Source organism: Bactrocera dorsalis, chromosome 6, assembly GCF_023373825.1.
Source record: "Bactrocera dorsalis isolate Fly_Bdor chromosome 6, ASM2337382v1, whole genome shotgun sequence".
Taxonomy (NCBI): domain Eukaryota; kingdom Metazoa; phylum Arthropoda; class Insecta; order Diptera; family Tephritidae; genus Bactrocera; species Bactrocera dorsalis.
In genome coordinates, this window is record NC_064308.1 from 10,507,954 (window position 1) to 10,530,675 (window position 22,722).

The 22,722-nt window shown below is 37.0% G+C and overlaps 2 protein-coding genes across 16 annotated transcripts in view; both read right to left on the reverse strand.

The window, feature by feature from the left end:
• LOC105222874 (tau-tubulin kinase homolog Asator) overlaps positions 1 to 22,722 on the reverse strand; it is a 763,131-nt gene that overhangs the window by 136,187 nt on the left and 604,222 nt on the right. The window lies entirely within an intron of this gene.
• Positions 1 to 22,722, reverse strand: part of LOC125779131 (craniofacial development protein 2-like) — a 409,833-nt gene that overhangs the window by 44,892 nt on the left and 342,219 nt on the right. Inside the window, exon 3 of the mRNA XM_049459746.1 lies at positions 1 to 15,108. This exon is cut by the window's left edge and continues 44,892 nt beyond it. The gene's annotated coding sequence lies outside the window, so the exon portion shown is untranslated. The remainder of the gene's footprint in view (positions 15,109 to 22,722) is intronic.

Below are 22,722 nucleotides of genomic sequence, written 5' to 3' on the forward strand. Positions count from 1 at the left end.
GCGCCAACTACCGTGGGATTAGCCTCCTCAACATCGCGTACAAGGTTCTATCGAGCGTATTGTGTGAAAGATTAAAGCCCACCGTCAACAAACTGATTGGACCTTATCAGTGTGGCTTCAGACCTGGTAAATCAACAACCGACCAGATATTCACCGTGCGCCAAATCTTGGAAAAGACCCGTGAAAGGAGGATCGACACTCACCACCTATTCGTCGATTTCAAAGCTGCTTTCGACAGCACTAAAAGGAGCTGCCTTTATGCCGCGATGTCTGAATTTGGTATCCCCGCAAAACTAATACGGCTGTGTAAACTGACGTTGAGCAACACGAAAAGCTCCGTCAGGATCGGGAAGGACCTCTCCGAGCCGTTCGATACCAAACGAGGTTTCAGACAAGGCGACTCCCTATCGTGCGACTTTTTCAATCTGCTGCTGGAGAAAATTATTAGAGCTGCAGAACTGAATCGAGCAGGTACAATCTTTTATAAGAGTGTACAGCTGCTGGCGTATGCCGATGATATTGATATCATCGGTCTCAACACCCGCGCCGTTAGTTCTGCTTTCTCCAGACTGAACAAGGAAGCAACGCAAATGGATCTGGCAGTGAACGAGGGCAAGACGAAATATCTCCTGTCATCAAACAAACAGTCATCGCACTCGCGACTTGGCACTCACGTCACTGTTGACAGTCATAACTTTGAAGTTGTAGATAATTTCGTCTATTTAGGAACCAGCATTAACACCACCAACAATGTCAGCCTAGAAATCCAACGCAGGATTACTCTTGCCAACAGGTGCTACTTCGGACTGAGTAGGCAATTGAAAAGTAAAGTCCTCTCTCGACGAACAAAAACCAAACTCTATAAGTCGCTCATAATTCCCGTCCTGCTATATGGTGCAGAGGCTTGGACGATGACAACAACCGATGAGTCGACGTTGCGAGGTTTCGAGAGAAAAGTTCTGCGGAAGATTTATGGTCCTTTGCGCGTTGGCCACGGCGAATACCGCATCCGATGGAACGATGAGCTGTACGAGATATACGACGACATTGACATAGTTCAGCGAATTAAAAGACAGCGGCTACGCTGGCTAGGTCATGTTGTCCGGATGGATGAAAACACTCCAGCTCTGAAAGTATTCGACGCAGTACCCGTCACGGGAAGCAGAGGAAGAGGAAGACCTCGACTTCGTTGGAAGGACCAAGTGGAGAAGGACCTGGCTTCGCTTGGAATATCCAATTGGCGCCACGTAGCGAAGAGAAGAAACGACTGGCGCGCTGTTGTTGACTCGGCTATAATCGCGTAAGCGGTGTCTACGCCAGTGAAGAAGAAGAAGTACTGTTTCATCACTTGTAGGACAATTCATATAGGTCGGATGTTCTTTTTTCCAGTCTGGAACACATTTTGGGGACTTCTTTGACAGTCTTGGCTTCTTCGATGTTGAAGGACCGAGCTCACCTTGCGTGTTTTCAGGCTCTAAGGGTAAATCGGTGTGTATTTCATATGTTCCAGCGATATCAGTGGACACAATATTGTCAAAATCACCTAGCGCGTCATCATCTAGGCCTTCCTCGTCTGTAAGATTGTCAATCGTCGGGGGGATGTACACGGCATCGATTTGAGTGGCATCTTGTAAATCCTCTTCCTCTTCTAAGGTACTCAGAATTTCTTGAGAAGATAGTAATCGCTGCCAAGCCATAATATTTCGCCTTATTATTTACTGATTTGTATACACTCACTTAACGTTTTTTAGAAATTACTATGTGATACTATTAGCATAGTTTTGACAGCTCTCTCTCGAACCAAAGAGTCTCGTATCAAGTTATCTATGTTATTAGCACAACGTTCTAGAACCAACTGAATAATAAAAACAAAACAGAACTACTCCTTGAATAGCGAGAACCCATTATTGACAATACATTTCTAACACGAATGGCATGCTGAGTAACAATAACAACAGACTATTGTTATACCCAAGGTTGCGTAAACGCAACGTTTCCTAGAAATGTAAGATAAACAACACGTGTAGGTAGTTTTGTCCACCAAAAGGGTTTATATCACAAAGAAGATATTGTTAAAGCTTTGTACAGTGTAAAAAGTAAAGGTTTATTTAAATTAATATTTTTTATGATTGGATGAATATATCGATCCCGAGATGACTCAATTAGCAGTTTTTGAATGATAAAAATAAAATGCATTTATATTTGAAAAGCCATAAAAAAAATTGTTGTCTATCTGTTAGTTCTTCTTTTTGAGACTGGCTTACATTTCATAGATTTATTTCCTTATTTTAGAAATAAAAAAAAAACAAATTCGAAATGTTGCGCTTGCGCAACGATGGGTAAAGATGGGTTAACAACACAATATTTTTTAAATACCGAATCATTGGGTAGGCTACCTTTGCATAATCACGTATAAATTTCCGATAATATCCCATAATGCCCAGAAATTGTATTATTTCTTTCGTATTGGATGGTGGTGACATCGCTGCGATTGTTTTATTTTGCGATGGATCTAATCTAATACCGTCAACTGAAACAACATGACCTAAAAATCTCGTTGCGCGAAATGGCACTTTTCACCTGGAAATTTCAAATTTGATTTTCTTAATTTCTTAAAAATTTTCGTTATGAAATCAATTTGTTCTATAAAGCTAGTAGAAAAAATTACAATATAGTCCTAGTATACGACACTAATTTTGTTAATGTAATCTACAAAATGATTAATGAGTCTTTGCATCGTTGCGGGAGCTTTTTTTAGAACTACCAGTATGGGCATACGATTACGTCCCATAAATGTGATCTTTAAGGACTATTGCTCTGAACTATTATATTTTGTTTTAATATCTCATTTATTTGTCTGTCTAATTCAACACGATGCACAACTAGGTATCTATAAAGCTTGGTATAAATTGGCGACTCCGTCTTAGTTTTAATCCTATAATGTATAATACAAGTAAACGGCAAATTGCTCCCTTCTTCATAAAATATGTCTCGGTAATCGTTTAGTTCCTTTTTTAATGTCGCTTCAGCCCTTGAAATTAAATGTCTTAAGCTATTAAATGCGCTAACGCCTAATTCGTTTGGCAACTACTTAAATACCTGCAAATGTTCATTTTTGAAATCCTTGTATTCCTCTACTTCGTATTCTTCCTCTTCACAAAAATAAATCGGTAGCAGTACATTGTTGTTCCCAATATACCGCCAAAGTAGTCGTGAAAAGCTAATTAGATAAAACCGACAAATTGATTTTCTTTCCGAAATTCTTTAAAAAGTGGAACGCGGTACCGTATGTTTTTTGAGACATTTCCGTTTAAGAGTTTTAGTTATATTTGAAGATTATAAAGGCTGGTTCAAAAAAATGCCCACTGCGCCAAAAAAAACTCAGAGGACATGTTTATCTGGTAACATTATATTTCCATAACTTGATAAAATCGATTCAATATTTCCCCTAGCCCTTATTAGCAATATTACTATTTTCAAATAATCGCATGACTTTATACTGTATACATTAGGGTGTGTCATTCTGAGGCAACCTTTTTTTTTTCAACTGAAAAACAGGCTCAAAACTTTCGAAAATGTGTAAAAAAAAGTCACTCAAAAGATGAGCTCTTAATATTAATTTTAAGAGCTGCCTATTTCAAATTTTCTGTTTTCCATATAAATTACATGGAAACAAAATCATTTTTTTTTTGTGGTGGTTATTGTGCGGAGGTTTTATATGTGCCCCGATAGCTGCCAGTAGGGATGGTATACTCGATTCCGATTCTACTCAAAAATCGAGTTTTCTCGTAAAATAATCGATTTTTCGGAATCGATCTCCAGTAGTCGAAGTCGATTAAGAATCGGTTCTTGACATTTTCTGTTTTCCATATAAATTACATAGAAAAAAAATCATTTTTTTTGTGGTGGTTATTGTGCGGAGGTTTTATATGTGCCACGATAGCTGCCAGTAGGGATGGTATACTCGATTCCGATTCTACTCGAAAATCGAGTTTTCTCGTAAAATAATCGATTTTTCGGAATCGATCTCCAGTAGTCGAAGTCGATTAAGAATCGGTTCTTGACATTCGAAAAATCGATTATTTTACGAGAAAACTCGATTCTCGAGTAGAATCGGAATCGAGTTTACCATCACTATTGGCAGCCATCGGGGCACATATAAAACCTCCGCACAATAACCACCACAAAAAAAATGATTTTTTTCTATGTAATTTATATGGAAAACAGAAAATTTGAAATAGGCACCTCTTAATATTAATATTAGGAGCTCATCTTTTGAGTGACTTTTTTTTACACATTTTCGAAAGTTTTGAGCCTGTTTTTCAGTTGAAAAAAAAAGGTTGCCTCAGAATGGCACACCTTAGTATACATAATATCTATCTGTGAGTTAGCTAATTAATCTAAAGATATGTCGTAATACTAAAATTTAAATGAAGTAGTGAAACTCGGGGAGCACGGTTTTAGAGAATGATTTCAATTTCAAACATCCGGTGGACTTTATACCGTATGCATGATTAAAACGTAAGATATCTTAGAGACTTTAAGTAAATGAAGAATAATAAAAATACGTCCCTTTAATACCAAAAATATGTAACGATGCCCCAGCCTCTATATTCACCAGACATTTTCCATGTGACTTTTTCTTTCTTCCAGAAATAAAAATATACTTAAAGGGTAGTCATTTTACAAGCATAGGTTCCTTTGGCAAACATCTTATAAATAAAGAGTTTGATTATCTTAGCACATTTTATTATATTCCCAAATATACTTGCACGATTTAGCTACTGATTTTGATACATTTTACCTTTTCAACTTACTTTAAAAAGTTTATGTCGGTCAATAAGTGTGATACTTTAATAAAACTAAGTCAAAAATTTTTCATAAATAGAGTTTAGGGTTGAATATGACTGAAATTGGTCAACGTAGATTGCTTTTATATTTCCGGATTTGACAACCCTAGTGTTGCAATCTGGCAACTCACAACTTTATAGTAAAGTTTTTTATTTTTAATGTTATACACAATCAAAGCGTTTTGACATACGAGCGCTAATTGTTTTGTTTCCAGTTACTTAAAGTACTCATCTCGGCCAAAAATGAAATTCAATCGTAAACATTATCGTGCAATTATTTTTACAACTTTTGTTGTATATTAGCTCAGCAACAGTGCACCGATGAGCTTAATTACCTTTTTGGCTGTGAAATTCCATCAAGGACCAGTGCTTATCGATGGTATGCTAAATCTAATCGAGGTTGTAGATCACTCCAAGATGAATTTTGGGAAGCTCGTCCAAAATATAAACTGTTATTGCAAGATCGTCATGTAACCTATCATGGGGTTAAGACATTTATGCGCATTAGTCGGACCAGCGTACATTCAATATTGTATGAACATTTTATTTTTCACGTGGGATCCCACAGAATTTGTCGATCACTCAAAAAAGGTTCGTTTCGAATGGTCGTGAAAAATTATACGGTAACAGTTCTTCAAAACACGTCAATGACATGATGACAAGTGATTAATCGCGCATTGATATGTATGAGTCCGAAAACCTGAATAGTGCACAACTATTTGTGTGCAAGCTGGCTTTCAAGAAATCAGGAAAATCAACTACCGAAGTTAGTTGGTTCACTACGACAACGCGAACCCGTAAGGGTTTCACTTTGAAGTGAATGACTTCCTTTTATTCCTTTACAAAAATAACCTCAGAGGTCAAGGTTTTTCGACACCAAATGAGACGGTTAATGCGAAAAGTAATACTAAATGAAGAAGTTATCGAAATGTCCGATAGAATGTCAGGAAGTGATCATACACAAACTCGTTAGAAAATGCGTAGTAAGGTTCTAACGAAAACAAAACAATCAATAGATTTAACAATGATATCCCACAAAGCATTAGAAGATACACAAATTAAAGTCGAGTAACAAGAGTGCAGCAATTCAATTTAAGTTAACAAAAAAATACACAAGAACAGAAAACGGCTCGTAATTTGGAGACACAAAAAACATTTACGGAGAGAAGCACTACCGATGTAGCTAATGTTAAAAATATTGAGGCTGACATTTTAAATAAGCAAAGGAATTTGGATAGTTTTTAAGAAGGGGCCGATAAAGCGGCTAATGAGCACTTAACTTAAACTGTTGCCAATGTTAAAGCGCTTGAAGATGAGGACGAAGACGAAGTAATAGACCAAATTTTCCAAGACGAAGATGAAGCATATGAAGGAAAAGTTCAAAATCCGGCAAAGTCAACAAGTAATACACAAGTAATGATATAAGAGCAGAAAATTACTGAGATGATTCTGGCACCACAACACAAAAGTCAAGGAGAAGATGCATCGATATTTCAAGCACAGAAAAAAAATTAAATTTAAGAAAATTAAGTTTAAATATATATATATAGGTATATATATATATTCCCCTAGTTCCTAGGTGGAACATAGGGCCTCAAGTTTAAGTATCAGAGATACATATATTGTCCACTAATGGAGATAACACAATACGTACATGTGTTCAAAATTGAACATTGCAGAAATATATTTAGACACTTTATATAATCCTCCTATCAGAAGATGCTATAAATTTTGCAATTGACCTCTACTGCCAGTTCTGTTTTGACATTTGTGTAGTAAACACATGCGAAATACACGTAAATAAACAATGGTACGCTACACTGCTCCAGAACGCGTTATTGGTGACTATTTATTTGACCAATAATCGGTCAGTAACTGTGGCACAATGTGAATTTCGTCGCAGATTTTCTGGCCGTCCGACGCCGATTGGTGAAACACTGCGATGTTTCGCCGCTCGCCTCGAAGAGACTGGCACAACACGAGATGCTGCCAGGCGTGGCTAGAGATGGGATTTTACCCGGAAAAAACCCCAATGTGGGAAAAAATAGGGAAAAAACCCGGGGAAAATTACCGAATGGGATAATATTCGGGTTTTTTCATACTTAGCATATGTAACATCTAGATAATGTGTAGATACATGTGTATATCAAATAGTACGTACTAACGGGTGATTTTTTTGAGGTTAGGATTTTCATGCATTAGTATTTGACAGATCACGTGGGATTTCAGACATGGTGTCAAAGAGAAAGATGCTCAGTATGCTTTGACATTTCATCATGAATAGACTTACTAACGAGCAACGCTTGCAAATCATTGAATTTTATTACCAAAATCAGTGTTCGGTTCGAAATGTGTTTATCGACAAATTTTGTTCAGCGATGAGGCTCATTTCTGGTTGAATGGCTACGTAAATAAGCAAAATTGCCGCATTTGGGGTGAAGAGCAACCAGAAGCCGTTCAAGAACTGCCCATGCATCCCGAAAAATGCACTGTTTGGTGTGGTTTGTACGCTGGTGGAATCATTGGACCGTATTTTTTCAAAGATGCTGTTGGACGCAACGTTACGGTGAATGGCGATCGCTATCGTTCGATGCTAACAAACTTTTTGTTGCCAAAAATGGAAGAACTGAACTTGGTTGACATGTGGTTTCAACAAGATGGCGCTACATGCCACACAGCTCGCGATTCTATGGCCATTTTGAGGGAAAACTTCGGACAACAATTCATCTCAAGAAATGGACCCGTAAGTTGGCCACCAAGATCATGCGATTTAACGCCTTTAGACTATTTTTTGTGGGGCTACGTCAAGTCTAAAGTCTACAGAAATAAGCCAGCAACTATTCCAGCTTTGGAAGACAACATTTCCGAAGAAATTCGGGCTATTCCGGCCGAAATGCTCGAAAAAGTTGCCCAAAATTGGACTTTCCGAATGGACCACCTAAGACGCAGCCGCGGTCAACATTTAAATGAAATTATCTTCAAAAAGTAAATGTCATGAACCAATCTAACGTTTCAAATAAAGAACCGATGAGATTTTGCAAATTTTATGCGTTTTTTTTTTTAAAAAGTTATCAAGCTCTTAAAAAATCACCCTTTATTACTACTAGTTAGAGCTAACCTAACTTTGTTTATTTTCATTATTTAATAAATACGTTATATACATATACTTCATGCTCTCTAATTAAATAAAATGAGTAGTGGCGTACACGTTAGTGATCTATCTATCTCACACGTTGTTTTGCCTTCGTACTGTGCGAATTTGTGGATTGGATTTTGTTTTATGGACTTTTGATAGCCTAGTGCTTAAATACGTGATTTACTTTGGGTTGACAACTACTTACGGACTTCGATACTTACTTCTTTTTATGAGCGGTAACTTACCGGTAAGTTTGAGCTTTAATATTTGTTATATTAGACTATAGAAGTTTTATATTCCTTGCAAACCTTATACTTTTATTCATTGAAATTGGGCAAAGTATAAATTCCTTCTTTTGGAATTTATACTTATTTCATATTAGTTTCGTAGGTATACCTACTCTGTTAATATACAATACTTTAGAACAACTTTATGCATTTCTACTGTTTTTTTATCGGTTTTTTTTATTAGATCACATCATGCCCAGAAAGAAAAACACTGATGTATGGGAAAACTATTTTCATTCGGCAAACAGTAAAATGCAAATACTGTGAAAAAGTTTACCAATTTGGCAATGTCAGCAAGATGACCAGCCATCTGTGTTATAGATGTCCAACTGTTATCAAGAACAAATTACAGAAAATACCTGTTACTAGCACAACTGCCACAAATCTGCCCTTGCAAGCTGAATCACATAATGAAATGTCACAGGATAACAGTTTGACGGATACAATTTCTAATATTATGATTTTATCAGAAGTTTTAACAGAAAAAAACTTTATCTAGATCAGCTCTTATCGAAGGCAATATTTGTTACCGGTTCTCCTTTATCCATCGTTGAACATCCGCTGTGGGTACGATTTTTTGACGATTTGCAACCACTTTATAAGTTACCATTCAGAAAAGCTATCTCTACAACACATTTGGAAACTATTTATAATGAAATGGTCAATGAAATTACAGACGAACTGAAGTCTATAAATGATTTACATTTGCAGTGTGATGGCTGGAGCAATCAGAGCAATGAAGGTATCATCAACTTCGTTATTGCAAAACCTGAGCCTATTAAAGCCTTAATACTCTTACAAATCGACATACAAGCCAATATTTATCTCAAGAGATAATCAATGTTATAAACGTGTATGGAGGCCACAAATTTGTAACTGTTATCGGAGATAACGCAAATAATATTCAAAGAGCATTTCAGATAGTTAAAAATTCGTATGCACATACATATAATACCGCTGAGATGTGTAGCACATACATTGAATTTGCTATGCGAAGATTGCTTAAAACTAGAACCTATTAATGCGTTTATATCGATCGCCACAGATACAATAAAAGCAATAAAAAGAAACCAAAGTATGAGCGTTTTATTAGCTCAGATTGTAAAAGAAAAAGGGAAAACCCGCTGGGGCAGTAACTGCACTGCGTTAAAAAGTTAAAAAAAATCCAAAGTTGCATTACAGACATTAGCAGTTCACGAAGATGCCAATATTTCAAGCGAAATAAAATCAAATTTATTGGATTTAAATTTCTGAACCATGTAGAAAATTGTATATACTGGAACCTATAACAGATAAAATTTTCAAACTTAAAGGCAATGGAATACTTATAAATGAAGTTTATATAGCCAAAGATATTAAGTCTACATTTAATTTTGCATTTCCGCATATATCCATTCTAAATGAGCATCATAGACAAGATATTGCAAATGCTGTAATTAGGCGAACAAATAATTGTTTGAAACCCATTCACTATGCTGCATATTTATTAGATCCAAGATCGCAAGGCATTGAATTAGAAGAAGAACACGAAGTGGATGCCATGGAGTTTATACACGATGTGAGCCAATCGCTCAATATTGACGTTGGTGCTGATTTAGCCAATTATAGAGCTAAACAGGGTTTATGGATTTGATCATTTATATGGAAACATGTCGCCGAAATGAACCCGGTAATTTGGTGGAGAGGACTCCGCAGGTCCAAATTGCTGAGTAGGGTTGCAGTGCGTATTCTAACTGCTCCATGTACTTCAGCAGCCACTGAACGATCTTTTAGCACTCATGCGCATTGTACATAGTCACAAACGAAATAGATTGACTACAGACAGGACAGCAAAAATATCTTTTATATCGTATAATTGTAACAAGTTTACACAAACATAAAGTTGATGACAATGACGATGATGACGAGCCGTTATCTACACCCAGGCAATTGTCAAGTCCGTTTGGTATCCCAACAAATAAAGAACGACCTTCAACATCTCGTGAAAATACGAAACTAATAGAATTTAGCAACATTAACACGTTCGCGGACGCAAAAAATTTTAGGGAGCTGCAAAAATATACAGGCAATTATTTTTGAAACTAGTTGTAATATCCGAAATCTAATTAGACATATATTATAAGAGTAGTCAGAACATCGTATTTTAACCGTTATATACAATGAATGCTATAGCATCCACGACGATATAGATACTACTTTTCAACCAGAATGACATGAATGAATTTGTAAGTACTCTGAGAAAAGATAAAATAATATGAAAGTATCTAATGAACCAATTAGTCATTATTTTGAAATGTGTATTAATTACAAAAACTTAAGATTGTATTAAATTAAATGAATAAAAATTGGCTTTAAAGTTTGAATGCTATAGCATTCACGTCATTTTGCATCAGTATGAAAATGAATGCTATAGCATTCACGTCCGCGAACGTGTTAATAATATATTTAATGATCATGACAGTAGCGATAGTGACTAAAAATTTTCAATTGTAAAAAAACACTTTTGTAACTTTTGTAAAGTGTAATAAATATTTGTTAGTAAGTATCTCTCGTTGTTTTATTTTTTTTTTTTTGGTCAAAGGTTCTTTCACCACCACAATGCGCAGAAAAAATCTTATAATAAAACAAGAAGACGTCTTTTTGTTGTTATAATAAACTGCTGGTTTTAGTTTAGTTCCTGAATCAGGCTACACATTTTCACTTTTCGAACAACCGGCAACTGCTAGTGCACTATATATGCAGGCGCAAAGTATGTGCGCATCGCAAAGTACCTATTTTTCGCTGCATTTGTTCTAAAAATAATAAAAAAAAATGTTAATTTTTTTAAGATCGTGATAATTACGTTCTATAATGAAAGTACCCGTCAATTGGGTTTTTTCCCACATAAATACCCGGTTTTTTCCCAAATGGGAAAAACCTTGGGTTTTTTCCCACTGCCCATCTCTAGGCGTGGCAGACCCCGGAGTAGCCGTTTTGCAGAGAATATTGCTGATGTTGCCGAGGATGTCATAGAAGTGCCGTCGACATCGACCAGACGGCGTGCCACGCAAATGGGTATAACGGTGTTTACAGCGAATTTTGGTACAAGATTTAAAGATGTTTGCGTACAAAGTCCAGACGGTGCATCAGCTGTTAGCTGCTATAATTATGAGTGATAAGGCCCATTTCCATCTTAGCGGGTGCGTAAGTAAGCAAAATTTATGCATCTGGGGCACTGAAAATCCGCGTGTAACCCACGAAGAGCCATTACACCCGCTCAAAGTTACTGTATGGTGTGCTGTTTTCGCTCAGACTTCTTTTTGTGGGGCATTTTGAAATCGCGGGTTTATGTCAACAAGCCGCAGACTCTTGCAGCTCTTAAAGACAATATCCGCCAAGAATGTGAGGACCTATCGCCGGAAGTTCTGGCCAAGGGGAAAATGCCATAAAAAGGGCTCAAATGACAATCAAAAATGGCGGTGGCCATTCACATGATATCATATTCGATGTAAAAAAATGTAACCAAATAAAAATAATCCACAAGCAGAATCAATTTTTTTTTAATTACAGCCAAAAAACATCGGAAGGTTATTTTATGAGATAAGAATATGTAATTCTAACTTTTGTAATAAATTGTACAGTCCACACATGTTAGATAAGGCAAAGACAGTACAAAACATACATTAATAAACATATAAATATATATGTAATATATGCAGCATGAATATGTACATATATGAGACACGTATGCATTTATACACATGCAATACGCATGCCCTCAACGAATAAAATATACAATAATACATATAAACTTATTTAATTTGGTTTACACATGCATACATAAATTAAAATATTTATTGATAGAATTGTGTTTCTACACAAGATCGTTTAAGACATGCCTCGTTCTGGATCACCTTCGACTTTTTCGACTGATTAAAAAAATGAAAACAAAGTACTTGAAAATCGTAAAAGAAGTGTTAGAAATATATATCTCGCAAGTCCGTTTGAATGATTTTGATGGATATGAAACGGATTTTTGCTCGACTCGTATCGAAACGAGTAGAGTAAAGAGTACCGAAAACAGGTCTCTTTGGACATACTTGAACGTGCGATTTCCGATCCCACATTCGTGAAGAGAATGGAATCCGTTTTCCGCGGATCGAAGAAATAGCACAAAATTCGACCAAGGTCCTGAAGCCCATCCCAAAAAGTGCATATTAAAAGTATTTCGAGGACTAGAAAAATCGTTGGCATAAGCGTAAGTATTACGTCTGTTGGAGAAGGGGGCCATATAAATATTGATAAATAAATAAATATTATGTATTTTATTTACACTTTCCCAGTTCATTTTGTCACAATGTATATACATGTAATATATGCATAATATTAACTTACAGATGTATAAAAATTCATGGAAAAGTTTACATCAAGAAAAAGACAAGAGGGATGCATCGCCATGTATGTTTTTATTGTAAACCGTTTTAATATATATTTAAGAAAACCCAGAATGACCTTTTAACGTAATTGTATTATGTAATAAAACACAGTTCAAGTTTTGTACCGACACCGAAGATTAGTACTGAAATAAAGAATAATACGAATATCGTAATTGGCGTCGATGAAAACCAGTTAATGAGAATAAAATTATTTACCAATCACATTTAAACATTGTAATTATTGTTAATGCATTGTTATTATGTATGGTATATATATATACTACTGTGGGCAAAAAATAAAAAGACTTTTTAATTTAAATTTTGTTGAAAAACCTGTGTCAAATGTCACATCAAAATAAACATTAGTGTTTAGTGAAATTTCTGGTGCTGAAATGTTCAGACTGTTGGAAAAGGCGTTCGGGGATAATTGCTTTTAGCGATCAAGTGTCTTTAATTCGTACGGTACAAATTATTCAAAGAGAGTTGAGAACGCCTTGACGACGAACCACGTCCAGGACTGCCATCAACATCAACTGATGGTAACCATGTTAATAAAGATAAAGGAATTGATAAAGGCAATTAAAGCGCTCTCAGAGCTTCATTAAATATTTCATTAAAGTGTCTCATATACAATTACCAATCATATGGAGTAAAGTCAGCCTGATGTTCGAAAATCCTGATATGTGATATATAAGGTCTAGATCAAGTTTACGCCAGCTTTTATTCCCTGAACAGAATATATGTACATATTAATTTCGCTACGATGTTTGTAACACCCAAAAAGAAGCCTCGGAGACCCAATAAAGTATATATATAAATAATCAATATGTTGGGCTGAGTCGATTTAGCCATGTCCGTCTGTCTGTCTGTCCGTCTGTATATATACGATCTAGTCCCTCAGTTTTTAAGATATCATTTTGAAGTTTTGCAAACGTAATTTTCTCTTCAACAAGCGGCTTATCTGTCGGAACTGCCGACAATGTAATATCGGATGAAATTGTTCAGATCGGCTTACTATAGCATATAGCTGCCATTAAAACCGAACGATCAGAATCAAGGGCTTGTATAGAAAACTTTCGCATTTGACATGGTATTTTCACGAAATTTGACATCGATTGCTGCTTAAGGGAATAATATAATCTCCGAAAGATTTTTTCAGATCGGATTACTATAGCATTGAGCTTCAATACAAAATGAACATATAGTTACTAAAAGGAATGCGCCTGTGAAGGGTATATTAGCTTCGGTGCAGCCGAAGTTAACGTTTTTTCTTGTTTTTTTCTTATTTAAGCACAAAGATACACTGTTATGAAAAAAACATGCTGTCTCACTTTCATTGAGATAACTCACATATTAGTGTCACTTTTAGCCAAGAGGTGTCCCTCGCTAATACAAAATTACAGTACAGCGAGTAAAAATTAAGATATGCACATTATCTTGACGAACTTTGTATGCTGATTCCTTAGTACTATCTACAAATTCGTAGATGAGCGTGATCGGACCACTGCCACCCCATTAACCGAAAACCTATAAAGTACCATAACTAAGCACTAAATTAAGATAAAAAACGGCGTAATTATAATAAAGGGACAAAATTTTGCACTAATAATTATTTTAAAGTATGCTATCTTATGACCAAAAATTTCCCGAATCCAATCAAAACTGCTCAAACTCCTACGTACCGAATATGTGGACTCCAGTATCTATAATTGACTTTCGACCGAAAATATCGGAATCCTTTCCTAAAGAAAAATATGTAATTCTGTGTATCAAAAAGGGGTCGATACTTTCCTGAGCCTCCATATATTTAATATAAAGATTTGCGAGCTTCCGGGTGACTTTATGTTGGATGTATCGATGTATCGGCAAATATTTAAGTCCTCTTCTTCTTAATTGGCGTAGACACCGCTTATGCGATTATAGCCGAGTTAACAACCGCACGCCAGTCGTTTCTTCTTTTCGCAACGTGGCGCCAATTGGATATTCCAAGCGAAGCCAGGTCCTTCTCCACTTGGTCCTTTCAACGGAGTGGAGGTCTTCCTCTTCCTCTGCTTCCCGCGACGGGTACAGCGTCGAATACTTTCAGAGCTGGAGGGTTTTCGTCCATCCGGACAACATGACCTAGCCAGCGTAGCCGCTGTCTTTTGATTCCCTGAACTATGTCAATGTCGTCGTATATCTCGTACAGCTCATCGTTCCATCGAATGCGATATTCGCCGTGGCCAACGCGCAAAGGACCATAAATCTTTCGCAGAACTTTTCTCTCGAAAACTCGCAACGTCGACTCATCGGTTGTTGACATCGTCCAAGCCTCTGCACCATATAGCAGGACGGGAATTATGAGTGACTTATAGAGTTTGGTTTTTATTTGTCGAGAGAGGACTTTGCTTCTCAATTGCCTACTTAGTCCGAAGTAGCACCTGTTGGCAAGAGTTATCCCGCGTTGGATTTCTAGGCTGACATTGTTGGTGTTGTTTACGCTGGTTCCAAGATAGACGAAATTATCTACAACTTCAAAGTTATGACTGTCAACAGTGACGTGAGAGCCAAGTCGCGAGTGCGACGACTGTTTGTTAGATGACAGGAGATATTTCGTCTTGCCCTCGTTCACTGCCAGACCCATTTGTTTTGCTTCCTTGTTCAGTCTGGAGAAAGCAGAACTAACGGCGCGGGTGTTGAAGCCGATGATATCAATATCATCGGCATACACCAGCAGTTGTACACTATTATAGAAGAAGGTACCTTCTCTGTTGAGTTCTGCAGCTCGAACTATTTTCTCCAGAAGCAGGTTGAAAAAGTCGCACGATAGGGAATCGCCTTGTCTGAAACCTCGTTTGGTATCGAACGGCTCGGAGAGGTCCCTCTCGATTCTGACGGAGGTTTTCGTGTTGCTCAACGTCAGCTTACACAGCGGTATTAGTTTTGCGGGGATACCAAATTCAGACATCGCGGCATAAAGACAGCTCCTTTTCGTGCTGTCGAAAGCCGCTTTGAAATCGACGAAGAGGTGGTGAGTGTCGATTCTCCTTTCACGGGTCTTTTCCAAGATTTGGCGCATGGTGAATATCTGGTCAGTTGTTGATTTGCCAGGTCTAAAGCCACACTGATAAGGTCCAATCAGTTTGTTGACGGTGGGCTTTAATCTTTCACAGAATACGCTCGATAGAACCTTATATGCGAAGTTGAGGAGGCTAATCCCACGGTAGTTGGTGCAGATTGTGGGGTCTCCTTTTTTATGGATTGGGCAGAGCACACTTAGATTCCAATCGTTGGGCATGCTTTCGTCCGACCATATTTTACAAAGAAGCTGATGCATGCTCCTTATCAGTTCTTCGCCGCCGTGTTTGAAAAGCTCGGCCAGCAATCCGTCGGCCCCTGCCGCTTTGTTGTTCTTCAGGCGGGCAATTGCTATTCGAACTTCTTCATGGCCGGATAATGGAACGTCTGCTCCATCGTCATCGATTGGGGAATCGGGTTCGCCTTCTCCCAGTGTTATGCGTTCGTTGCCATTCAGCAGGCTGGAGAAGTGTTCCCTCCATAATCTAAGTATGCTCTGGGCGTCGGTGGCTAGATCACCTGTGGGGGTTCTACAGGAGTATGCTCCGGCCTTGAAACCTTCTGTAAGCCGCCGCATTTTTTCGTAGAATTTTCGGGCATTACCCCTGTCGGCCAGCTTATCAAGCTCTTCATACTCACGCATTTCGGTCTCTTTACCGAGTACGTCCCACAGTTCCCTTATACCGAGTTGTTGACGAGTGCTCTCAGAGAGTAGGAGTGCAAGCCGAGTAGAGAATCGTTCGGCTGTCTGTTGTGATTGCAGCTTCTCGACGTCGAACCTTCCTTGTGTTTGTTGGCCTTGCGTTTGTTGGCGTGCGTTTTTTGCTGCACAGAGGCGGGAGAGAATCGTTCGGCTATCTGTTGTGATTGGAGCTTCTCGACGTCGAACCTTCCTTGTGTTTGGTTGCCTTGTGTTTGTTGGCGTGCGTTTTTTGCTGCGCAGAGGCGGATGCGAATCTTAGCTGCAACAAGATAGTGGTCCGAGTCGATGTTAGGACCTCGGAGCGCACGCACATCTAAAACATTGGAGACGTGTCTTCCGTCTATCACAACATGATCGATTTGGTTGGTGGTTTTTCGGTCCGGAGACAGCCAGGTAGCTTGATGAATCTTCTTATGCTGGAATCTAGTATTACAGATAACCATATTTCGGGCCCCGGCGAAGTCTATCAGCTTCATCCCATTTGGGGATGTTTCCTCGTGGAGGCTGAATTCACCGACCGTAGTGCCAAAGATACCTTCTTTGCCCACCCTGGCGTTGAAGTCGCCAAGCACGACTTTGACATCGTGGCGGGGGCATCTCTCATAAGTGCGCTCCAAGCACTAATAAAAAAATTATCTTTGGTCACATCGTCCTTCTCTTCCGTCAGGGCGTAAGCGCAAATCAGCGATATGTTGAAGAACCTCGCTTTGATGCGGATTGTGGATAGACGTTCATTCACCGCAGTGAATGATAGTACTCGGCGACGGAGTCTCTCTCCCACCACGAATCCAACACCAAGCTTGCGCTCCTTTATATGGCCACTGTTGTAAATGTCACAAGGACCTACTTGTCTCTGTCCTTGTCCCGTCCATCGCATTTCTTGGACGGCGGTGATGTCAGCCTTTGTTTTCACGAGGACATCAACCAGCTGGGCAGTGGCACCTTCCCAATTAAGGGACCGGACATTCCAGGTGCATGCCCTCAATTCGTAGTCCTTATTTCGTTTGCCATGGTCGTCATCAAAAGGGGTCTCTCATCCGAGGCTGTTTACGCTTTTTCATTGGGGGTGTTTTTTTATTTGGCGGGTCCCAAACCCAGCGCACAATGTGTGATATATATAATTGAAATTAGGGCGTAATCCTTCTCTTACAATAGTACATCTGTATGTCAAAAATGGGTTCAATCGCACTAATACTTTCCTTTGCCCACATATACTTAATATAAAGATTTTCGATCTTTGGGGTAACTCTGTACCGCACATATCGGCCAATATGTTAGTTATGCCAATGAAAATAAGAGATCGTGTTTTATTCATAAAAGTGTGTCTTTGTGCCTAAATTAGATAAATTTGAGGTAAAACTTGGCCTAACCCCTATATATGTAACTAATATCAGGATTTTCGAACATCCGGCTGACTTTATTCTATATGATTGGTTTGACACCTTGAAGCGCTTCCTAACTAAGGGGAGGAGAGGAACCAATGCTAAGAATTGTTATTTTCGTTTGATTTAAAAAAGGCACTACAACCAACTCCAAAAACACTGCAAACTTGTCTTCGGCTAACAGACGCATCCCACGTAGTGCTGAACTGCCTGTGCCAAAGCCTCCAACTCGATTTGTATATCTGAAAGAAAAATTCAAAATTTTCTAGGAGTCGATATTAATAATAATACCCAACGATTACCCTCCTCCCGCCCAACCGACGCGAGAGGCTCAATCCGCGAACGAGCGGAATTAGCCGAGTCATAAAAGGCAAAAGAGTTTTAAGCGTTGGGATCTTAAGCTACTCAGCTAAAGAAACAAAAATTTCAACAGCCAAAATTTTGAATTATATTAAAGTAAGTTTATTGTTTTTAAATGTTACTTGTTAAGAGTAGATAAAATAAATTTTTTAATGGTAAAGAGTGAGTCTGTTAGATCAAATGTGCTAGAATGAGAACTGGAATCATGACATATACGGCGAAATGGTTCGTTTAACTCAAAATTTGTTCCAGAAAATTTTAAAAGTAAGGGTGTAAACTACCTGGTAGAGCGAGCGGGAACGTTAAAATTAATATTAGATAAGAGAGATGGGCTACAGACTGACCCATTCATGAGTTTTACAAGAAATATTATACCAAGCATCTGCCTACGACTAGCGAGTGTCGGGAGATTTATAAGTTTTAAACGGTTAGTGTAAGGGGGAAGATTTATTTTCCGGAGATATATTTCATTATCAAAAATGTGGGGCTTTAGCCAAGTTTCTGTGAAAGCAATGATTTTAAAGTTGCAATGAATGTTATTTAAATACATATCAGTAAGTTTTGTATTAAGACCTCTAACATTTTGATAATAAATACTCAGTGAATTATTGTTAATTAGTTTTTTGTATCATCGGGGTTTCGTGGCATTTTAGTGATATGTAACTACAAGGAGCTTATCACGTTTGTGCTCGAATTCGCGCACAAAGACCCCAGATGGCCAGAATGAGTTGTCAAGTACCAATTGAAAATTGTCTGCGGATACGTCGATCTTAAACGACGAAATATCCCTGTTGTATTTGAAATTAAATTTACAGATATCTGTATCTACCGTTTTTAATTTCGACGAGATATAACTTTTTATATCATCTCAAGTCTTAAGACAAAAATTGCTAAGTTACAAAAAATTTTTCCGCGGTATTACAACTAAGTTTTTATTAGCTGACTTGGATGTATTTGGAGACGGATCTTGAGAAGTTTTCCGCTTACCGTGTTCAGTAACAGTTTTCTCTGTGTCCTGGGCATACGGAACCTTTTCTCCTTGAGAAGAAGAATTGATGAGGTCAATAGTGGGTGGGGGGCATTCTTTTTAAGGAAGATGCAGTGGTATCTTCATCAGACGGACGTTTACGTTTATAGGAAGGTTTTGAATTATCTTCTTGAACATTTAGGCATTGAAATGATTAAAACAAATTTTCAGTAAGGGTTTCAAGCTCACGACCAATCTCCTTGAAAGCATTGCGTGCCTACCTAAAAACGTTCAATAATTCAATTTCTGTTGGTCTGCATTTTAAGCAAGACCAGCACAAGCCCTTACTATCAAAAACAGAATCCAATATCCTACCTGTCAGACCAGCACATTTAAGATGGGCAAGCTCGTCACAAAGCCAGCAAGATACAAAGCGTTCCGACTCGCCTTTCACAGAGCAGTTCGGAAAATTGCAAGCCTTAAGGAACAAAAACAATATTAAACAAAAATATAAAAAATGTTAAATAATAAAAGTAAAAAAAAAAACAATGACAAAAATATTTATAACAAATAACTGCAATAAAAATAGTTGATTATCAAAGATAACAACCAATGTAGCGAGCAGTTTAAGATGCACTGTATCACACGAAAAGTAAGAAACTCGCCAACAGCTGTGGACAAAGATGGAAACGAATAAAAACAAGAAAGACAATTAAGTAAGCAATATAAATTAACACTAACAATTGCACTATTTAAAATGTAGCACAAAAACAAACTGAAAATGATTCGGCGGAATAAATTAAAAGTAGCCAACACACTATTAAAGTAAATTTCAATTGCTTTAATAGAACAATATAACAGTGATACTAATCTTAACGGATCCCTTAATTCAGATAATTTCACCACACAGTTTTAAATTAATATATAAATTGAACAAATTTCTAAGAGCACGAAAGCACAGCTGTACACGAGAAAAGTGATATCAGAAAATTACAAAGCCTTTATAAATGAACTTATAATTGTCATATAAAATTTTGGGGTGTAATGTGCCCTTAAAAACGCTTATGCTGGAATCTCATCCGAATCTCTTTCCGCCAAATTTGGTTGATGTGAGTGACGAACAGGACGGCAGGTGCCACCAGGACATTTACTTAAGGGGTTAGGGGTAGTTAGAATTTTCAAAAAATTAATTTTTTTTTTGCATTTACTCGGGCACCTCAAAGCGCTACACTATGGGCCAGCGCACCATTATTTTTGGCATAAATCAGAGAAAAGTCCTAGATCGCTAAAACTTCGCTCAAATGCTTTTCATATACATATGTACATATTTCATAGACTTTTGTAAAAATGAGGATAGTCGGAGTACTGCCACTCCTACCCCTCGAAGATATAAAATATTAAAAAATCTGTAATATGCAAACGTTTCAATAGTTTATAAAAATGAATTTATTTTATGCAAAAATGGAGAGTATAAAGTGAAAAAGTTTATGTTTTTAAATGTTTACGTTTATTAGTGAGTGCATTTCGGGCAAACACAACCGGATTTCCCGACAGCTACAAATTTGTCTAAGGAAGAACATTAATAACAGGCATGTGAGATAATTTTTTAAATGCATTACAATATAACCATACATTATTCCAAATCCTGTTCAATACCAACTTCTAACTCAAAAGAATATTCAGAGAGCATCTCTATATCGTCGTCCGAACTACAATTTTCATCATCATCTAAACGTCTAAATTGTATGGAACAGCAGGAAACTCTAAAAGTTCAGTAACTTCATGTGGGACTCCTCGGATTAATTTATTTTTAGTACGATTATTTAAGCAGATACTTGATAACAAAGGGTCAGAAGAATCCATAGCTCTATTAAACACATCGACAATATTGTTACTTCGTGAATTTTTCCTCGCATGAGCAATACGATCTTTTTTGTAAAACTTATTTCTTGCTTCTGATGCATTTTCTCCTGAAAGCCAACTGGTACTAAAGACGCCTCCATTATTTGTGCCGAATGAACTAAAATCTTGTAGACTGTTGCCGACATTGGGTACCAATCGTACTTATTAAAATATAAATAGGCAGTATCTATAAATCAGGTTCATTTGCAGATCGTGCTGCATTAGAGGCAGTGTGAACTAGTAGCATAGGGTCATTTTGTTATCCCGAAGACACATCTGAGGCAAATTTTCTCTTCAAACGATCACTCGCCTCACTATAACTAAGTTGTGGTCTTCCTCTTTTACATTTGCGACCAATTATGAAATTTGTCTCACCCTCTAGCCATTCATTATAATATTGCTTAAAACAAGTTAATGACCTTTGGTATTTGATCCATTTTCGATTTATGAATGAACAAAGATTCTCAATTTTCTTTTTAAACGCTTCCAATTATTCTTCATTTATATTTTTATTTATTTCATGGATAATCCAATTCTCAACTACATCTTTATTTTTCTTATTTTGTAGCCATACATTAATAATATCTGTATTTTTGAGGTTAATCGATTCTGAAAATATATCTACATTATTTCCATCATTCGCAAATATTCGCAAAAATTTTAATTACCACATGAAAGTACACATTATCACCTTTAACCTGATATATTGTTTATACAAAAGGGACCAAAATGAAGTAACGCTCATATCCACAGAACACAAACACGATTGATAAATTTACACAAGAAAACCACATACTTACACGTAATTAAAACTCGCTCACAATAATGATTAAAAAAATGCTAGCTATTCCATTTTATATAAAATACCTTGATAACTATTTTCCATTTTTAGAAAGAAAAAAAAATGTTCACCCTTCACTATTAGAAACACTTGCGTTTTGAGTTATTATTCTTCATACGAATCACGAAAAACCATATGATTGAAATGTCATCTTTGAACGTACGGTAAATGAATAGGATTGCCATCTGTCCATATAAATTTTTTTTTTAAGATAAGTCCATTTTTGAACCATGCAAAAAAAATGGTTTTTTGCCAAAAAAAAGCGGTCCGCTGGCCCATAGTGCGCTAGTTGGAAACTTTAAACGCGTTTTTCTCAAAACTATGTTTTTTGAACTGGTGATAACTGTAACCCGAAAACCGCTCAGTAGATTTATACGGCTTTTAGAATACATAAAAAACTCGGGCCTGATCGAAAGATTTTTTGTTTTACAAAAATTTCGGTTTTTAAGACAATTAACTGTTGATTTTTTCCCAAAAATTTAGAAAAAAATTTCATGAGGCCACCATTTTGTTAATTTTTGAAAAAAAAACAAATCCTTCGATCAGGCCCGAGTTTATCTATTTATAAAACAATTTTTTTGTTCGATTGATTTTAGATGAATCTCCAAGGACTTATAGTTGTCACCGCAAGTACCTTTTTTTGAAATAGGGTCAACACAAACAACTATAACTTTGGAAATTAAATTTTTTTTTGAAATTTTCGTGACTTCAAGTCAACACATTATATAATAATGCCATATTACTAATTTTGTAAAATAACACGATTTAATAACAAAAAAAATACTGAAAATTCTCAATTTTTCGTGCCTCTGACTACCCCTA